General features: G+C 36.2%; 1 protein-coding gene across 9 annotated transcripts in view; it reads left to right on the top strand.

Annotated features, from left to right (window-relative positions):
* The window catches only part of PTPRD (protein tyrosine phosphatase receptor type D), a 1,217,200-nt gene that overhangs the window by 751,355 nt on the left and 444,807 nt on the right, over positions 1–21,038 (top strand). For all 9 annotated transcript variants that reach the window (XM_048930990.1, XM_048930989.1, XM_048930988.1 and 6 more), the window contains exon 8: positions 13,039–13,082. The gene's annotated coding sequence lies outside the window, so the exon portion shown is untranslated. The remainder of the gene's footprint in view (positions 1–13,038; positions 13,083–21,038) is intronic.

Here is a 21,038-nt window from a genome sequence, read left to right as displayed (position 1 = left end):
GGCACTATGACAAACTTCCGACATTGGCGTGCTGAGTGCCCTGATCTCCCGCAGGCTTGGCAAGTCTGGCCTGGCCCTGCTTCCCCTTTCTGTCTCCCAGGGGCTTGGCATTGGGCCCTGAAGTGACCAAACTGTCCGCACTTAAAACACGGTCCCCTACTCTGATCCTCCCTCATGGCCATCGCCGCTACTAACGCTGCTGCTAATCCCTCATTGGTGAGGGGCGTTGTTCTCTGTTTCTCTAGTACATACCTAATGATATCTCCCGGACTACTGAGGTCGTCTGGAGCAGCTCGAATAAGATCCTTAACATTTTGGTGTGATTTCTGTTTAAGACAATCCATGATTACTGCATTATGGGCAATCTTTGGCAGATCTGAGCCTTCTACTGCCCGAATCAAGCGATTGGCAAAATCCGGGAATGACTCAGCTGGACCCTGGGCTACCTCTGCCCAGGGAGCAGAAGGTTCAGCTGTCCTGGAGAACCTTCTGAAGGCTGTCAGAGCTGCTTCTGTGGCCGCCATCAGCTCTCCTGGGCGAAGGCATCTGAACTGGCCCTCAGGGGACCCTATCATGCCTTCCCCATACCCTAACAACCGTGTCAGATTAGTTATCTCTCCCTGTTCCCTGCCATTTGCTGGGTGTTGTGGGTTACATGTCGCTGCTGCAACTACAGCCCTGAGCTGTGCCAACCACTCTTCCTTCCATAACATATACTGCGCTGGCTCAAGTATCACCTGCATGAGGCACTCTATATCGTATGGAAGCAAAGGTCCCGGCACCATAATTGCCTCCAGCGCAGAGAGTGTAGCGGGCGATCGTAAACCCTTCTTCCCTATTGTCTCAGCGAGGCGAGTTACTGCCCTTGGGTCTAAAGGAACCCAAACAGGTCCCTGTCCCCTGATCTCTACAGGGAATGCCTTATAATCATCCAAGAGCTCCGCTGCTCTCATCTCCTCCCTTACCCGGCCCCAATCGATAAATAAGGCCCCTTTCCCCAAGTCAGCTGGGACCCTGGCCGTTTGGGAGGGCATTTGGGAGGGCGGAACGGGTGGCAGGGGCAGAGCCGCAACCATCAATCGCTCGGCCCCTGAGGGCGGAGCTGCAGCCAGCAATACCTCGGCCCCTGCCCCTACCCCTACCCCTGTAGGATCCTCCCCCTGACGAAAGCCGTGCAAAGAGGGGTACTGGAGAGGATACGGGGGCGGAGCCGTCGGTGATGATGGTGACTCTTCCTCCTTCTTTTCCGGTGTTGGTGTTTCTGGCATAGTCGGTGCCTCCGGTGCCATCTTGTCTTGGGGCAGATCCTTGAAGGGGTTAGAGTCTCCCGACCGCGGTGACCCTCCCCCGCCCGGATCCAAACCCAACAGATCTCTGGCAAGGTTTTTGGCAGTCTTTTCTTCCCTCGCTGCCTTCAGAGCGCTCCGAATCAAACCCCAAAATTTAAGCACCGACGCCCCTTGGGACGACATAGCTCTCTGAGCAAGCGCTAATGTCAAAGAGTCCCACTTGCTGGAGTCATAAATCTCATAAGGAAAAGAAAGAAGTCCCTCCTTTACAAGAAAAGAAAGAACAGTACCCACCTCCTTCTTAGAAGGGGCGGTTTTCCCGCAGTACGTTTTACAAACTTGATATAATACCTTAATGACGGATTCCATCGTCGCCCAGGGAATTCAAACCCTCCGCGACCTTCCACCAGCTACCAGCGCTGCTCTTAGCCCCAGGGGATCAGCCCCTCCAGCTCTTCCGCCGCCTTACCACGGCAGGCTCCTGCGTCCGTCCCGCAGCCGGCTGTCACACTTCCACAGGTGAGACTTCCTCACACGGGGCACCATTTGTCGCCTTTGTTTCGGCGACCCTGACTGAAGTCTCCTTGTGAAAGTGTTCCGACAGCCCCGGCCAGTTTCGCACGCTTTTCATGACACCAATATGGTGAGCGGCAAAATGGACCTAATTGCAAGGAGCACATCCTTTTTAAAACTTTCCCCATGCCTTAGGGCTACTACCTGACCAATGGACATGTGGCATGTCTTGTTTCTTCCTTATTTGGTCTATCCTGTTCTTCTCCCTTATCTTCAGGTCATTTGTTGCCATGGTTTCCCAGGGGCCAAGGGGCCCCTGTCGACCCTGTTCGACTGCCCCAGCTCATTCAGTTAACTACACAAGATATTATTCCTTATCATGTGACATCGTGGAGAAGGATCTAAAGTTTCCTTTTCTATAGTAGCATATAGTTTTTGTCTCAATTCATGAGTTTTTTATTTCCAGTTCTCTCCCTCATCCCCCCTAAGGGGAGTGAGTGAATGGCTGCTGATCTGCCTGATATGTAAGCCATAAAAATGTATCACAAACAGAATATTTAACAAATGGTGCACAGATAGAGGAATACAGCAAGAAAGTTATATTTGTTTCATTAATACCTGATAGTATACTACTGTAATTTTAAGTTTGAACTAGCACTTCTTTATTCTTTACAAGCCAACGCAGAAGGATTTTTTTTTTTTTCCCCTAGGATAACATTTTTTCTAGAATAAGAGAAGTGGGTACAGTCACAGTTCAACACCATTTATTGGAAAATAACATAGCAATCACAGGTCTCTATACTTCAGAGATTACATGAATTTCAAGATATTACCTGGAGGTTTTGGTACGTGACACTATAAAACATACACTTATGTTTGGATATGTGTGTTTACATAAGCCTTCAAAAGAAGAAAACACATCCTCTCAGAAATTTCTAAGTGAAAAAGTCCATGTGGATTCTCCAGGCTTACTAGCTGCACACACCACTTCTTATCTTTGTTCAGGCATGAGCTGTTTCTGAGAAGAAAGTTGGAAAAAATTGAACTGTTTTCTAAGGCATAGGGCTCATCACCAAATTTTTATATGTCTGTGGTATTGATAAATTGCTATAGGTAAAGTGGAAACATTGACAAGACTGTACCCAGCTTTCACATCCTTCGCCTAAAAAAGGCAGTACCTGTTCTTCACTCAAGGCACCAGGCTGCGGGAGTTAGACAGCACAGTGTAGGCCCCTCCACTTACTTCAGAGTTATCACTTTGTAATACTAAGGTGTGTTGAATATGAAAGACAACTTTCATACATATATGTATTGTCACCAATGCCATTTGTTGTCCTGGCAGATATAATGTGATAGATTCTAAGAGAGCTGTTGATTCTGATGTTCACTTAATCTATGAAATAGCTGAATTCTACCCTCATATCTGCAGACACTGAGGATTTTGACAGGAGATATCATTGTTGCTGTGTGATTCAATGAGATTTGCTACATGTCCCTTACTGAGAAGGTGAAAGGAAAATATCCTGTTTACAGTGTAATTCTCTTTCGTGATGCCGGTGTTAATGTAACTTGAAGTTCTGCAGCATGGACTGCAGATCCATGCAGATCCATCCTTACCAGTGCCTGTCCATTAAAAACAAAAACAAAAACAAAACAACAACAACAAAAACAAACACAAAACACCAGCATCCTTCTCTAATCTGTGCTTTCTGGGAGCTATTGTAATCCATACATAATGTTACTCACGGTTAATTATATATTCTCTTAGTAATGGGTTTCTGCTCAAATCTTTTAAATAATTCTATTCTGGGCTTTGAAATTGCAAATATTCTATAATTTGTAAAAATTGTGAAAGGAGTATGCATGGATCATTTTGTTTCCCATTAAAAATGAGGACATTTTTGATGGATGCAATATGGCAGAATATATTAAGATAATTGATTTGTGTTCATTCCAGTTTTTTTCATTTCTCAGCATGACCTCTGTTTCATGCATAGCAGAACAATAAAAAATGGATTAGTTTACAGACTGAGTACTGTCAGAGTATTATCTTTCTGTGAACTTATTTAGCCAGAATTGGTTTGTGCTTTGATATAAACCACAGTAATTTCATTTACTTGAATCAAAATTTCTCACTCACTCAAATATTTTGTCATAGTTGCCAAGTAGGATTGTGTATGTGTCTGTTTTTTCTTTTTGTCTGTGTTTTTGTTTGTTTGTTTTTGTTTGTTTTGTTTTTCACAGCTTTCTGAACATTTTTGTTTTTCTTCTGTCACACAAATGCAATTGTTCCCAGGTCCCAACAGCTGGCAGTTACTGGCTGAAGGAATGAACAGGAAGACAGTGATGTTCGCAGGATTACAGAACAAGCTGAGAGGGAGGATTTATGCAGAGTTTTGTAAGCTTAGTGAGGCAGAAAATAGATTGGGGTGCAGAGAAGAAATAATGTGTCAATCAAAACTAAGAACACAGACATAAGCTTTTACAACACAAGGGCAGTCATGTGCTTTCTTAGCTTTTGTAACTTCAATAGTTACTTCTGAATTTGGATAGAACAGCAGAAAGATGTCTACAAAGATTCTACTCTTAAATGACTCTCTAGAAGACTTTCTTAAAGCCTGACAAAATAAAGAACATAGCTGCACTGGAAAGAGTAAAAAATGGTAGAATGGCTTCAATTAAGGGTACCGAGGAAAGGAAATATTTTGCAGCTAAACACTACAGACTGTTTCCTTTTTAATATTTTTTTTCTTTAAATTTTTATTTTCGTTTCAACACAATCAGTTTTTTCTGTTGCATAGGTCTTTTTACTCAGTACTGACAAAATCAATAATTATTTGCTGGCAATTAGTCTATCAAATCAGGATACTGCAATTGTTCCTAAAGCCCTCTTGTTTGGATGATTTATGTGTAGTGATTGCTGTTGCTTTCCTTCTTCTATTTGGTTTATAAGCAAGGATTGCCACACTGTAATGACTAAGACTGACAAAATTAAGAGTAAAAAAAAGAGTAAAAAAAGTAAGATTAATCTATGAAATATTATTGGTAAGATTATGCAAACTGCCAGAAAGGTATTAGGCTGTAATTTGAGTAGCACCGTAGAAAGAATTTCTGTTACATACATGACACGCTGCAATTAAAGAACTTGCTCATTTGCATTTAGAATGTCTATTTCATTACATTGCTCGAAGAATATTCTTAGTTTCTTTTGAGGTAATAGTGCTCAGGTTTCCTAAATATTAAAGAAAGAAAAGTCTGAAACTATCTGTTTTGAAGGTAAAGTAGCAAAGATCATCTATCTCTGGTAGTCTGATCTACATACAGCGCTACCAGCTGACTTCAGCTATATTCCTCAGTAATGGTTTCTTAGATTCTGCTGAATGTTTAAGATTTATGTTCTCCAGTATATAATAAACACAATGTTTATTTAATAGTTCTACTGCTATTAAGTCAGGTTCTTTATTGATACTTTTATGAGTCAGAGCTTGTGTGCACGAAGAGTAAGAAAAGTCACTTCACCAATTTCTGGTGGATAAGAAATAATAGATCATCCAATTTTCCAAGACGTGTTTCTCCTATCTCATAACACCACACTTCTATCAACATATTTAGATATTCGTGGCAGGTTAATACGGGGCATTTTTACCTGGCAACAGTGAAAGTCCTTAGCAACGGTGTGTATATTCACAACACTGATGTCATTTTCAGTGTCTAGTCACACTGAGCCAAAATATAAGATCAGACTATAGAAACCTTTGGACAGTATATGTCAGAAATTTTCAGAAACTATTTTTCCTTAGCAACAGTCTTGTTTCATTACTTAGCAACTCTGAATACATGCAAAACTTTATTCTACAGTTCAAAATTACCTCTTGGGAACAACTAAGAGGATTCCCATGTTAACTTTAAAGAAATTCAGTGTTTCAGTTATTCCTATGATGGAATTCAATACAGCATAGTATTGCTCTAGATCTATCCAGTATTTTATAGCTTGAGAGTTAGAAAAATTAAAACAGTTGTGCTATAAGTTAGCTTTATCATTCTATTTATCTACACATTTAAGCTGCCATGCTTTCACCATTTTGTTTTTTTTTTTCTATAGCATTTTATATTTACAGAAATCACTGCTTTCATTCAACAAGCTGTTTTCATTTTGCACATGCAAAATTTTATTATAATTGTTAGCAAATCCCTAAATACTAATCTGCTGAAACCTGTGAGGATAAATTCCCATCTTTCTAAAGGTAATAGGAAGACATCTGCTATTTTATTGTCATATTTACCCCATCTACTTAACCATTAATATGGAAGCATGAAAGAAAAAAGTACACAAGTTAGTCTTATATGGTGAGCATCCTTTTTGATTGCATTTAGATTTCAGCAATATTTTCATAATGTGACTGATACTTACCTTGTAATGTTTATTTACCCAACAGTGATTCTTCAGTGTATTAGCATGCAATATGCTTTTCACTTTCTGTGAGAATCTGACTATTTAGTAAGCATTAATTTTCTCTATTTCTGGCCAAAAACATTATGGAATCTGTATTTGAAGTATTTAAAGAAATACACTAGCATTCTGCATTTTTCAAGAGAGAGTAATTGGCTCTTTAATAAAGTGTATTCGTATACACCCTAGAATTCAAGTGAGGAATGAAAAGGAGTGTGTGAAAACAGTTGTTAGTACTGTTTGTGTCTTCAGATTATTTCCTGTTTTCTTATTCCAATGTAATAACAAAACTCATTTAAGGCTCAGATGTAAACTGTAGGCTTTTAAGTTCTCAGTTCTGAATTCTTGTGCAGCCTGTGTAGTCTTCTTCATTGTATTTTTTTTCCTACAAAATAATTGTATGCACTCAGCGCATGTACATCTGCGCATGTAAGGAAGTAAAATACTTTGTCACATCTAAGTGGCTTCAAAGAAAAAAAAATCTGACTCATAGAAACACCTTTTTTCATAGGGCATTTATAATCCAATCCTTACACTAAAGGAGTGGAAATTGATATTAGATAGTAAGCAGAAATTTCTTACTCATATGATGGTAAGGCATAGGAATGGGTTGCCCAGAGAAGTTGTGGATGTCTTGTCCATTGAGACGTTCAAGGCCAGGTTGGATGAGGCCATGGGCAGCCTTATCTAGTGGGTGGCAATTCTGCACATGGTGGAGGAATTGGAACTAGATTATCTTTGATGTACCTTCCAATCTAAGCCACTCTATAATTCTATGATTCTATGACTTTGAACTATATTTCAGTACACAGATACACAGCAATCCTCACTATGCAGCACTAATCTTTTTCCAAATGCCATCTACAAATGACCTTCTTTCATATACACTAAAAAGGTATACAATATTTTTCTGCATCTGCAATCATTGCTGTCCTTTTTCTGTCGTCAGCCAGACACAGAGAACATTGCTTATTGTTGTCATGGGCATGCTTTGAAATACCTCCATTTCCTAGAGTCATTTCCACTTAAATAGACTCCATTTCAGCTTATTAAAAATAAGGCCATCCTGATCATAAAATATCCTCAAAGTAGCAATAAACTACAGCACAAAAGAAAAAATACTCAAATTCTACCTTAATTAAAAGCAGCATATTTGTTTTAATAAGAAAATATATGACATGTGGTAAAATAAATGACATCAATACTATTATACTTCAGTCACTCATATTGAAGTAATTCTAGTAATTCTGCTAGTTTATCAAACTAGTATGTATCTTTTATTTCAGTGCTGTATATATGCTTATACTTCTATATGTATGTCATGTTAATGTCTGAATATGTGCTGTGCTCACATTATCATACAAATTAATATTTTTCAGATGGAGAAACAAGTATACCTTACACATATACCCACACAAGTATACACTGATATAAATATATTCTCAGACACAGACAATCCTTAGGCAAGCAGCAGAAAATGGGAAATCTGACTTCAAGAATTTCTCATAATTAAAAAGAAATCAGAGCTTAACAATATCCTATTATGATATAAACTGCTGTTTTTTTCTATTCTTTTTGTAATCACGTTTTTACCATCAGAATACTAAAACTATAAATTCTGAATATCCATTATTTAATACAAGTCAGGCAGAGGGTGTCCTGCAATCCTTCATTTTGCAAGTTATGTACAATGAAATAGTAGTTTATCAAAAGTATTATAAAGTTAGAAATACTTCATAATGGCAGAGGTATTCTAGCACCACTTACAGAAATAACAGAGACGTTACACTAGAAATTCAGTCTGATTAATTTATCTGTGAAGAAAAAAATAATGTTAGAGGAGTGATCAGTTTGTCACTTCGGGGAAAATAGGTGCAGGGTTTTAGGCTTTAAAAAATGAAACAGTAGGAAAACTTATTTAAGCAGATATCTGCCATGTCTATGAAATCGCAAATTTTTTTTTAAAATTCATTTCCAGTGTTGATTAAAGTCTCAATTCATGCCTTTTATAGACACTAAGGCAGATCATTCCATTGCATTCAGTAAACTTTCTAACCAGTCTTATGATGTCTCTGCTGCAATGGAAGTACACAGAATGCTGTAATTCAGATTTTAAAAGAAGTTATTGAGTTTCCAAAGGAAAAATAAAATAAATAAATAAAAAAATTAAATGCACATATCAAGAATATGGTATTGTCAAGACAGAATATTAAATCAGTATACACAGATTTGTATGTATATATAAAGATAAAAAATATAGATGTAAAGATTGAGATACAAATAATCTCTCAAATTAAGAAAAGATAGTTAAAAGCAGTTCTGAGATTTTTCTTGATTATAGCTAAATTTGGGGAAAATCATCAAACTGAAAATATGTCAGACAAAAATAATGCAGTAAGATGATGCAGAAGTATATAAGTCATTTTGATGACTGTAAACATTTTTAAGTGGGAAATTCTGGTGATATGTTCTTGGAAGAAAAAAAGAAAAAGGAACAACGTAATAAACTTTTATTAAGTAGGAATGTTCTGTTGTGTTCTACAAGTCAGGAAACTAACTGGCTGCTTAAAAATAGTCACAGACTTCTATAAGGCAATTTATCCCAGAAGACTCAAAGACTTGCATGTCACTGATCAGACTGCAGCTGATAACTAACTAATTTTCTTGGACTATAGAAACTTTCCTATAGTGTATTTTGCCATTGATAATTTTACTGAATGAACTTCATTCCCATGCAGAGGACTTTTCCAAAGCTCATGGAAAAAAAACTTAAAACTTGTTCCGGAAAAAATTTAAGCATCTGATTATTTTTGCATGACTAAGAATCTTGCTTAATATTTAGCAGACTTGCTGATAAGTATAAAGTTAAATGTTCATAAATGTTTTGTGACACTTCTGGACTGAAATATGGGGAAAATCTATGCTCTAACCCTGCAATGAAGTTCTGTCATATATTTTTATGGAATTCTTTTTGCTGGAGTTTTTAGTCATTGTCCCACATTCTGTCACTGCACACACTTTCACCCCTCACTGCAAGAAAGACATTGAGGCCCTGGAGTAGGTTCAAAGAAGAGCAACAAAGCTGGTGCAGGATCTGGAGCACAGGCCTTATGAGGAGCAGCTGAAGGAGCTGGGATTGTTCGGTCTGGAGAAAAGGAGGCTCAGGGGAGACCTTAATTCTCTCTATAACTATCTGGAGATAGGTTGCAGTGAGCTAGGAGTCGGCCTCTTCTCTTGTGTAACTGGTAGCATTAGAGAGAATGGCTTCAAGCTGAGCCAGGGCAGATGTAGTCTGGACATTAGGAAATACTGCTTCTCTGAAAGAGTGGTCAGGCAGTGGAATGGACTGCCCAGGCAGGTGGTGGAGTCACCAACCCTGGAGGTGTTCAAGGAATGTTCAGATGTTGTGTTGAGGGACATGGTTCAGTGAGAACTATTGGTGATAGGTGAATAGTTGGATTGGATGATCTTGTAGGTCTTTTCCAACCTTGGTGATTTTCTGATTCTGTGACTCTGTGAAAAGTCTGGCCCCATCCATTTGACTCTTTCACTTCAGATATTTACAAGCATTGATGAGATTGTCTCCCAGCCTCCTATTCTTCAGGCTGAAGAGTTCAAGTTCTCTCAGCTTTTCCTCATGTAGGAGATATTCCAGGCTTTGATCACCTTTGTGGCCATCCGCTGGATGCTCTCTAGGAGATCCCTGTCTTGATTGTAATGAGGAACACTGAATTGGGCACAATATTCCAAGTATTCCGCAGCTTCAGAAGGGTATACTAGAGAGGGAGGATCACCTCCTTGTCCTGCTGACCATGCTCTTTCTTCTGTACCACTGGATACCATTGGCCTTCTGGGTCATAAAGGTACACTAGAAGGGAGAGGTGGAAAGAAAGGGAAATAAAAGGGTATTTTAATGAGAGGAGAAGAGAAGGAATAAAAACACTGAGCTGTTACAAATCCAAGCAATATTTTTTAAAATAGAAAAATGCCATTATTTGAGAGAGGAAAAGAACTACTGAAATATTAAATAAAAGAGAGAGTAAAGACTGATGATTGCTATAAAGAAAAGATTACATCATTTTTACTGGAAGATCTTCATAAGAAGTAAACATCCAAAGGGCAAATTCTGATTGAACCTCTTCTGCAGCACAGGTCTCAGAGCAGAGTTGAATGAGTGCTTTGAGACTATTCTGACAAGTGGAACAGAAATTCTTGAAGAGCTAAGAGAATACTTCATTTATATTAATTATATTCTAGCTCCCCAGTACAGTAAATGCTATATCTACTGTTTGCACACTAGATATTTTATTTATGAAGTGGAAGAATACTTAATTTACTTTTCTTAAAATATAGCTTTGTACAGAAAAAAAAAAAAATACATTTGTATTATTTACTGTTATGTTTTTGTTTTTTTTATAAATGCATGCCTTAAATTGTAGCTCAGTGACATTCTTTGACCCACTATATGTGACACTATCGTTGGTCACTTGTAGGTTACTAGATGATTGCCAAAGGAGCTAATCCATGTGCAATTTATGGTTTTTACCCTGTCAGCTTCACTTTTACTATTTGTGTATGCTAAATTACTCATTCATTGAAGTATTCCCATAATCTGGCTTTAAGATTACACATTGGAAGGTGTATTTGAGGATCACAGGTTTTTTTTTATTTATCTCTTTTGAACTTACTGATGAAAGAAACAGCTAGAGTAGTAAAATATGCTCTCAATTACATATTTCACTGGATAATCTGGACGCATTCAGTGAGAGCACAGATATTGCAATCAAATCAGCAGTCATATTAACATATTCTGAATATTCAAATATAGCCTTAACTTTTTGACTCTTCATTTTTGTATGAACTCAATGTCTCACCATTCTCTGAGGGAGTTTTTTTCTGGCAAGCAACCTGATGCAAAATTTCTATGATGAAAATTTTTATTGTTATGTCATAAATGTGTTGTTCATGCACCTTTTACAATCAAAAATAGAAGAGTATGCAAATTGGTATATTATGTAATATCAAAGTCTGAATACCAGTTAATAATATTGTCCTCTTAAATATCTTTTAAGACAATAAGAAAAAGAGTAATATTTTAGATACATAAAAATTGATTCTCCTCAATATCTGTGAATCTGAAGTGGATCCAGAATCAGATAAAAATGAATGAAGAGTGAACTGAATTAGTTGAGCTGGGACTAGCACAGAAATTTCCAATAAAAATGAAACTACAAAGAGCCAAACAGTACAAAAAATTGTGTTGATGATTACTGTGTCTCTTAGACCCTGGGGCATCTGCAGCACAGAAAGCACATACTTGGATTCACTCCTCTTGATTATCTTCTTTCCATTTTCCTGTCTGGTGTTGGAGTCCCATAAAATAAGCTGAAATTGGCTTTAGCCATATCTCTTCTGTTCATTCTTATTCTTTGGCCAGCAATATGGGCAGAATATGGGAGAAGGAAGCACTTCATATGTAGAATTTGCACATAGTTATTTCCTAACTAAGGGCAGAGTTCCAGCCTGAGGTCCAGGACACAATATATGTACGTCAGCCTTCCCCCAACTGCTGTACTATTGGGGAGTGAAAAAGCATAAAAGAAAGTCACTTCCAGTTCTCAGCACAGACTTTCAGCATTCACCAACTGGGTTTTCACAGCATGCCTCTGATTTCTAGAATTTAAAAAATATTGGTCTTCACTGAGGAAAATTGTGTACATCTACTTGCGTTTTTTTGTTTGTTTGTTTGTTTGTTTGTTTGTTTTTGTAAAATGTGTGAAGAAGAGGAATCATTTAATCAAAGAATTTGATTGCTCATAACTTTGTCCAGTAACATCATGTCCCTGTACTCATATTATTTTGAGATTGACTGAGAACACAATAGAAAAGTGAGGATTAATAAATCTTATGCTGTGGAAAATAAACTCAAAGATTTCTAACCAGCACAAACTCTTATCTGCACTATTTCAAAACAAAAACAAAAGCAAAAACAATTGTTCCTAAAGTCCTTTCCGTTTACTTATTTACCAAAATTATGGGAATCATTCTGCAAATATTTTCAATTAAATGAAGAAAAGAATACTGATTTTTATACTTTGAAATTCTGTTCAGAATGGGAGTATAAACTGAAGAGATTCTGTCCCTGTCATGATGCCATGATCATGATGATGGATGTTTTGTCATTTGGAAGCCAATATGTCTGCTTAATAGAAAGAATCTGCACCTTTTAAGTGAAATTCATTCTTCAGGGCTGCCTCCAAAACTCTCAGAAGGAGTGTCTGTTTTTCACTACCTTCAATGAATACTTGATTGGATTCTCTACTCTGTGTCTAATTTTATGTTTGATTTTTCTCAATTTAGATTTGAAATCAACAGTATATTGATTACACACAAAGAACAAGTATGATGCAGAGTAATTTTAAATATCAAATGTACAGAAAATATTTGTTTTCCTACAGACTGTGAAATTCAGTATCCATATCTCCATAACGAAAAAGATTGGATATACTTATATATGTTAAAGACGTAACCAGAATTACAGTCTTTTGTATTGCTCTGAGTTACTATTACACAGATTGAAAACAAAGGAAGTATATTTTAATCTAAGTTGAAGCATAATCTTTGCTGATTTGGATTAGTTCTTTAACATACAGATTTTTTCCTACAGCTGGAGTAAAAAATCAGAAAAATGAATCTTGCTTGTGATATTTTTTTTAATTTTAATTCCTTAATAAATGAATTTGCTATGCATTTTATGATGTTTTATTTTCTCCTATTTTTCCTTAGGTGAGAAAATTGGTGGACAGTGGCAAAATCAACTAAGACTCGAAGTAAGATATCTCAGTGGTTATTGTTAAGAGTACTTATTTATGTGGAAGGAATTATTTTGGATTGGATGTTTTCACATATGTAAACACAGACTTCCTTCTGCTTGGTAGTATTTAGAATGCCCTGAAAAGTGTGTCCCTGTTGAAATTCAGGAATGTTCTTCTAGTTGAGAAATAGAGCATACTGTTTGGATTAGTAGAGTTTGTAATAAAATCTTGTATGCAAGTCCTAAGGGGGAGGAATGAGATCATAGGTGAGATTTTTTTGTCTTGGAAAAAGGGAAAGTCTTATTCCTAGAGTGTAACTCTCAAGGTGTGCTATAAATTATGTAGGAAATGTAGGGAATGAACTGGTTGAGTAACAGTATCAATGATAAAGTACACTTCTAGTGACTTTGTTTTCTACTATGCCTCACTCTAGCCTTTGCACAGTGAATGAATAAACACTGCACAAAATAAATGTGTGAAGTAAGACTGGAAGGCAATTCACTGATTCATATAAGAAGGCATTCTTCTAGTTATACGCATTTGAAAAAGATCGATTTTTTTCAACCCATATTTCATAACGTAATCTGACTGTCAAACACATATGACATGCCTTCTTTTTTTGATGAATAAAGCAGTGTGTCCATTGACTTGACTGGGAAGCGAATCATTCCTTAATGAGAAAACAATATAGAGCTGGTAAAGCATTACAGAAAAATTATGGTTATTTTATAATGACAGCTTGGCAATTTATTGTATGTTCTATATAATGTAAAATCTGTAGTCTGTATGTTTGATGATTTACAGAACATTTGAGGTTGTTAATCATATTATAAAACAGCTAAATTTTTTAAGTATTCAAGCACGGTCTTCAAGTTTTATGCATTATGTTTAATATACTGATAGCAGAGGTGAAAAAGAGGACCAAAACTAATATCACATAGTTTTCTGAACATCTTAGTTATTTAGAGAAGTTAATCTGCTTCATTGTAGAGAAAGATAGAATTGTAAGTTGATTGAAGGAATGGATAGTAAACTGCCAAATGAAATTTAGCATGCAATAATTGTGAAGAGATGCTCCCTGAGAAAAACAGTCCAAACGTTACAATAAGAGATTTTTACTTACCATTCAGAATTAGATTTGAGATTTTTCTCAGAGGTAAATACCACAATGGTCAAAAAGAGGAGCTGGGAAAAGAAAAAAAAAAGGAAAAAAAAAGAAAAAAAAAAAAAAAAAAAAAAAAAAAAAAGCATGATCGCAGTAATAAGAAAAATATTTTTTAAAAAATGTCTATATATTTAGTGTTCTTCAATCTAGAAAAGAGATTATCTAAGGAAGTTCAGACAAAGCTCTATAAAATCATGTCTGCCCTGAGAAAAATCAGAAGGGAACTATAACTTATTTTTCTCTTCCAGTAAGAAAACTCAAGTCTACAAACTGAAAGTGACAACTGCAAGGTTCAAAATAAATACAGCTTATAGCAAAGCTGTGAAACTCCTTGCAACAAGTTGATTTGGATACAGTATTATCATAATCTTAAGAGAAAGCTAGAAGAAAAATGAAGAGAAAAAAATCCATAGGGCAGTAAATATACTCATCTTGAGAAAGTCCCTAAGGCGCAATTGTGTTGATTTATGCCCAATAGTGGTAGTATTACTACATATTGTTCTTACTCTTTCCATAATTTTCATTAGCAGACACTCAGTATCCAAGAGACTATTGTGATACAAAGATCTGTGGCCATTTTTGCTCTTATGATATACTATGAATGATATGCTATCTATTGGAAGGTGATGTACAGAAATATAGCTAGTGAGCTGAAGAACTTACTGATCATATCCTTTAAAGTATCTCTAGATTATCTGTTTTTATTTAACTTCATATTTTATGTCACTGTACTGATTTTGGCTAACATAGTTTCTAGCTTTGTACCAGCACATATGACTATGTACTCTAGACTTCTCAGAAAATTGCTGAGCAGTTCATTCACAGAGTCAAGATATTTGTTCCCACTGAGCCTCTTCCAGTGATGGTTCACAAAAGGCTGAGAAGGATAACAGCCAGAACAGTTGACCCTAACTGACCAAAGGGTTATACTGTATCACATGTTCAGCAGTAACAACTGGGAGAAAAGTAGGGATAAGAAGGGACTTAAAGAATTACAGCATTTGTCTTCCTAAGTAACAGTTTTGCCTAATGGAGCCCTGTTTTCCTAGAAATGTCTATACATGCTGATGGGAGGTAGTGACTGAATTCCTTGATTTTCCTTTGCTTGAATACACAGCTTTTTCTTCCACAAGTAAATTGTCTTCATGTCAACTCACAAATTCTCTTATTTTTATCTTTCTCATTCTATCCTTATTATTGTATCGTATTTAATACATAAAATGTTTTATATCAGCCTCAAGAGAGGTAGAAATTCCAGGCCGTAAGAAACATACATACATACATATATATATACTCATTATTATTATTATTATTATTATTATTATTATTCTCAGACTTTCATTGAATTCTCAGATTCTCACTGAATTTACTGTTCAGGTACAACAATGAGCACAACAATAAGTGGTTAAATTATTACAGATAAAAGAGAAAACTGACCTCACCCAAGAAAAAAAACAACAAAAAAGTAACTTTTGGAATAATATAGAGCTTAAGAACCTGACAGAGAAAAAATGATAGTGACAGATTAATGGGAATAAGCCATTTAAATGAGATATCCCTCTGTGATCTGAATTCAGCTGATCATTTATTATTTGAATAGGAAGGTCATTCTTTATTATCCTCTCTAATAATTACATTATACTGATTTGGTTTTTATGGGGAGATTCTTTATTTGTTTTGTTTTGTTTAGATTTGATTTGATTCCATGGGATGACATTACTATCAAATGTGTCAATATGAAAACACTAGATGAAATGAGAGTAGCTAATATTATCACAACTAGTTTTCACAACTAAACTAATCTTCTGCTTGAATTCTATTCTTATTTTTCTATTTTCATTAACCAGATACATTTCTGTTCTTTCTAACTTGAGCACACATCACTGTACTCTTGGACAAGATCTGTAAGAAGACTGTATTTACCTGCAAAAAGTGATAGTTAATAATGTCAAACTTGATTAGTTCAAGGCATTATTTTAAATTTTACCCTCCATCTCTCTCTCTCTTCCCTTACCTGTCTTTTTATGTTTCAAGTCAGCAAGAAACAGCAGAGACAAATCTGGAAGATGGTGTCTAAAGCAAATTAACTAATATATATTTAAAGTGGATTGTCATTGCTTGGAAACATTTATAACAGGAACCTAGCTACTAAATAGTTTGCAGTACCAAGTATGACAACAAAGTTTTGCTGAAGGAAGATTCCCAGTGAAAGACGGTCTGTGGCTTCATATTAAAGGGAAACATATTTATAAATACTATTTTACTTTGCAAGTAAATTAAACAGCATTACTGAATTAACTTTGAACAAAACTTATGACAGTATAGTAAACTGAAATTAGGTGTCATGGTGACTGTGTGACAATTTTCTGCTTATTCCATAAAGCCCTCTGTTCCTTCTAGCAATAGTTCTTTATTCTCTGTGGCTGATTTTGAGAGCCTGCAATTTACTTATTATAGTAAAGTGCATATTATGTAGAAAGAGCTTATTATGGAGATCAAAGGACATCAAGATTTTTAAAGTGCAGCAACCTTTCTTGTATGACAGTCTTATGAGAGAAAAACAAAACAAAACAAAAACATACAGTGAGGGAACATTCAAAGTCTAAATTTTGTAGTGGATAGAGTAACCAATATGCATTATGAAAGCCCTGACATTTCCAGTACAGATGATTTACTAAAAGTAGCTAAAATTTATCCAGTCTGTAACTAGCTATCTTTATTTCTTGAAATCTTATTCTCTGGTTATGCATTTTCAAAAACTGTAATATTTATGATGTCATTTGTTTTCTGGAATACATCATGACAGAAACAGCTCACATTTCTGCTGAAGTCAAAGAATGTTGATTCTGAGAATAATGGTTTTTTTTTTTTCTTGGTAGGCATTAAAATGTTCATAATTCTGTGATAGCAATGAGGCCACTTAAAACACTGAATTTTCATGAAAGACATAAATATTATAAAAATTGGTAGGCACATGCTACATTCTTCTTTCCTGTAGCCTAACACTAAATATTATGCTGAGGGTAGAATAAGAATTTTCTTCTGTCTGGTTGAGGTTTAGATGTACAATTACTTGCCTAACTTTTATCGAGAGAAAATATGTATCAGATAAATACTATAGGAAATCTGGTCTACACATGAATTAGTAAACAAGGACAATGATTTAGTAGAGATATTTTACTTGGGAAATTATTCTACTGTATCTAATTACTAAAATTCTGATTGTTCCAGAGCAACAGGATAAGGAAGGAAAAAAAAAAAAAAAAAGGAAAAAAGAATGGGAAGACTGTCAAAGCAGTGAGGGGAAGACAAGGAAGACAAGTATCCACGATTTTCACCAATAATTTAAACATACACTATTAGGTTTTGAAAGTGAATGTAATAATAACAATTTCATTCTGCTAGCATTCTCAGTCATGAAAAGACATTATAAATGATGAAAATCATTTAGTAGTGTACAGATCAAGACAAAAATTCTCCAATAATTTATTGAGTTCTTTGGAAACAGATTTCTGAGTCCTATTGTCATTTCATACAGATTTACTTTAGTGCCACTAACTGGAATTCAGTCTCCAATAAAAGAAAAATATTTAAACATCAAATTTTTGATAATACAAAATTCTGCCATGTGTGTGAAATACTATTACCTCAATAAAATAAATAATTGAAAAAGTAGAATTGAGAGAACTATCCAAAGTTCCTATCAATGATAAATCACGATTTATAGCCATATTTCATCTGGTATATTCAGGAGATAACTGGGTTATTCAAGACAGTAAAACCTCACCAAGCAAGTATTAATAAAATAAATAACAAAGTCATGTTGATTTATTTCTTGTAGAACAAAATCATTTTCATTTTATAATTGAATGGAAGACCATTAAATGATCTAGGCAAAATCAGTGTACACAAATTCATGGGCCCTGACAGGTTCTTATGCAAGTACTGAGGGAGCTGGCAGAAGTGATCTTTGAAAGGTCAAGGAAAACTGAAAAGGTGCCTGAAAATTGTAGGAAAATCAATGGCACTCCAGTCTTCAAAAGGGCAAGAAAGAGGACATGGAAACCATTGGCCAATCAGCCTCACTTTATCCCTGGGAATGTGATGATATAATGGGTTCTGGATGCCACATTCAAGCAATTGAAGGAAATGAGATTGTCTAATTAAGTAGTAGTTAGTATGGATTTGTGAAGGGGAAATAATGCTTGACCGATTTGATAGTCTTCTATGATGTCATAACTGGCTGCATAGGTGGGAGCAATGGATGCTGTATAACTTGACTTCAGCAAGATATTTGACACTGTCTCCTACTACATCCTTGCGAAGAAGCTTTTGCAACAACAATATGCATTAGTACAGCTTGGGGAATGACCTTGTGGGAAAAATCCTGGAGAGGGACTATGGGATCCTGGTGGATAACATGTTGACTATGAGTCAGCAGCGAGGTCTTGTGGCCAAGTGGGGCAGCAGTGATGTCCTGGTGTTCATCAAGAAGACTGTAGCCAGCAGGTCAAGGGAGGTGATCCTCTTCATCTACTCTGCCCTGTGAGGCCACATCTGAAATATTTTGTCCAATTGCAAAATACTATGCTCCTCACTGGAAAAAAAAAAAAAAAAAAAAAAAAAAGAGGGAATGCTGAGAGACCAAGGGCTCTTCAGACTGGAAAACAGAAGGCTGGGAGGAGATCTCACCACTACTTATACATATCTAAAGTGTTAGAATCAAAGGGAAGGGGCCGGATTCCAAGCGTTAGAATAGGGACAATGAATAAAAACTGCAACAAAAGAATTTCCATAGAACACAAGAAAGAAATCCTTTACAGTGAGGGTGACAGAGCACTGGAAGAGGCTGCCCAGGAAGATAGTGGAATCTCCTTCATTGCATGTATTCAAGACTCCTATGGATGCTTTTCCTTGAGATCTGTTGTAAGAAAAATGCTTAAGTAAAGGGGTTGGACTTGATGATCTTCCAAGCCATGTGATTTTGTGATTACTGCAAAAGACATACTCAGGAACAGATACATATTGCGCCTCTGTATATCAATAGAGGAAATGGACATGACATATTATAGAACAGCCTAGTTTGCAGGGGACTTTAAAGACTATCTAGTTCCAATCCCTCTGCCATAGGCAGGGTTGTCAAACACTAAATCAGGCTACCCAGGATCTCATCCAATCCAGCCTTTAATGCCTCAAGGAATGGGATATGCACAACCTCTCTTGGCAACTTGTTTCAGTATCTGATAACTTTCTGAGTAAAAAATTTCCCTTTAACCTAAATGTCACCTCTTTTTAGATTAAAGCAATTCCCCCTTGTCCTATAAGCACATTGCACAAAATGTTGGCCCCTCTCTTGCTTCTAAGCTCCATTCAAATAATGAAAGGCTGCAGCGAGGTCTCTCTGGAGCCTTCTCCTCTCCACACTAAACAAGCCAAACTCTCTCAGGTTGTTTTCACAGGACTGTGCTTCAGCCGTTTGGTCATATTCATGGCCCTCATCTTGATGCACTTCAGCAGCTCATTCCTGTACCTGGTTTCCCAGGCCTGCACACTGTACTCCAGATGGTACCTTATAAGAGCAGAGTAGAAGGGAACAACCAATTCCCTCTCCTTGCTGACGACCCGTCTTCTCATGCAGACAGAACACCATTGGCCTTTTAGAATGCAAGTGCACTCTACTTATCCATGTCTACCTTTTCATTCATCAGAATCCCCAAGTCCTTCTATCAGTGAGTTCTTCTCCCAGTCTGTACTTAGGTCTGGGATTCCCTTGATCCAAGTGCAACAGCTTGGCCTTGTTAAACCTCATTAGATTCCCATATGTTCAGTTTTTGAGCCTGTCTAGGTCCCTCCAGATGGTGTCCCTCCCTTCTATTGTGTCAATTACACCACTCAGAATGATGTCATCAGCAAACTTCCTGAGGGTACACTTGAACCAATTGACTACATACATCACTGATGTTGAAGAGCACCTCTACCAAAGCAGATCCCTGAGGAACACCACTACTGACCAACCTTCGCCTGAACAAAGAGCTATTGACATCAAATTAAATGAACATAGGTGCAAAGAAACCCCTAAAACAATAGTATTATTTTCCAAAGAAATTTGGGAAATTTGAACACTGAAAAGTTTTGTAGCACTGTCTTAACTTTTGTATGAGTGTTTTAATGTTATTCTAACCAGGAAATACTTCCACATGAACCACCTTCACAAAAAGGAGTCCAGACATTTTGCATAAAATATGCTGGAGTAAAGAACTTTAATTTTTTTTCCATTGTTTTCCATAGTTTGAACTAATTTAGCATGCTTAGAATGATTTGATGAAACATTTCTTCAATGATTTCTGAAACAAACATTGTTATGAATATTAAAAAATATATTAAAAATAATGCAGTAACATTTTATAGACATTTTATCCCTTCTATCTTCAGCTAAATGTCAGTGGAAATCTAATACTGAAAAAGAATCTGTAAATGATATCATCACACTAAAGAAGGGATGTTAGCTGGATTTTGCCTTGGTATTTACTAAGAGACTGTTTTATCAAATAAAAATAAGATAGGAAAGAACTTCAGAATTATTTATTAAAAAGTCATGTCTTGTGCCTTTTTCAAGTAAAATGATTGGAACTGACCATGAATAGACTTCATAGAAATAAATACACAAGAATGAAAATGAATATCAAGTTATGCCCTTTTCCATGTTATTATTTAGGTCATTATAGTACATTGCTTGATCTCGTATGTAATTATTATAGAATCATAGAATCACAGAATCATAGAACAGCCTGTGTTGAAAAAAACCT

Source organism: Lagopus muta, chromosome Z (genome assembly GCF_023343835.1).
Source record: "Lagopus muta isolate bLagMut1 chromosome Z, bLagMut1 primary, whole genome shotgun sequence".
In the NCBI taxonomy this organism is placed as follows: Eukaryota; Metazoa; Chordata; class Aves; order Galliformes; family Phasianidae; genus Lagopus; species Lagopus muta.
Note: the sequence above shows the minus strand (reverse complement) of the source record. Positions and strands in the feature narration are given on the sequence as shown.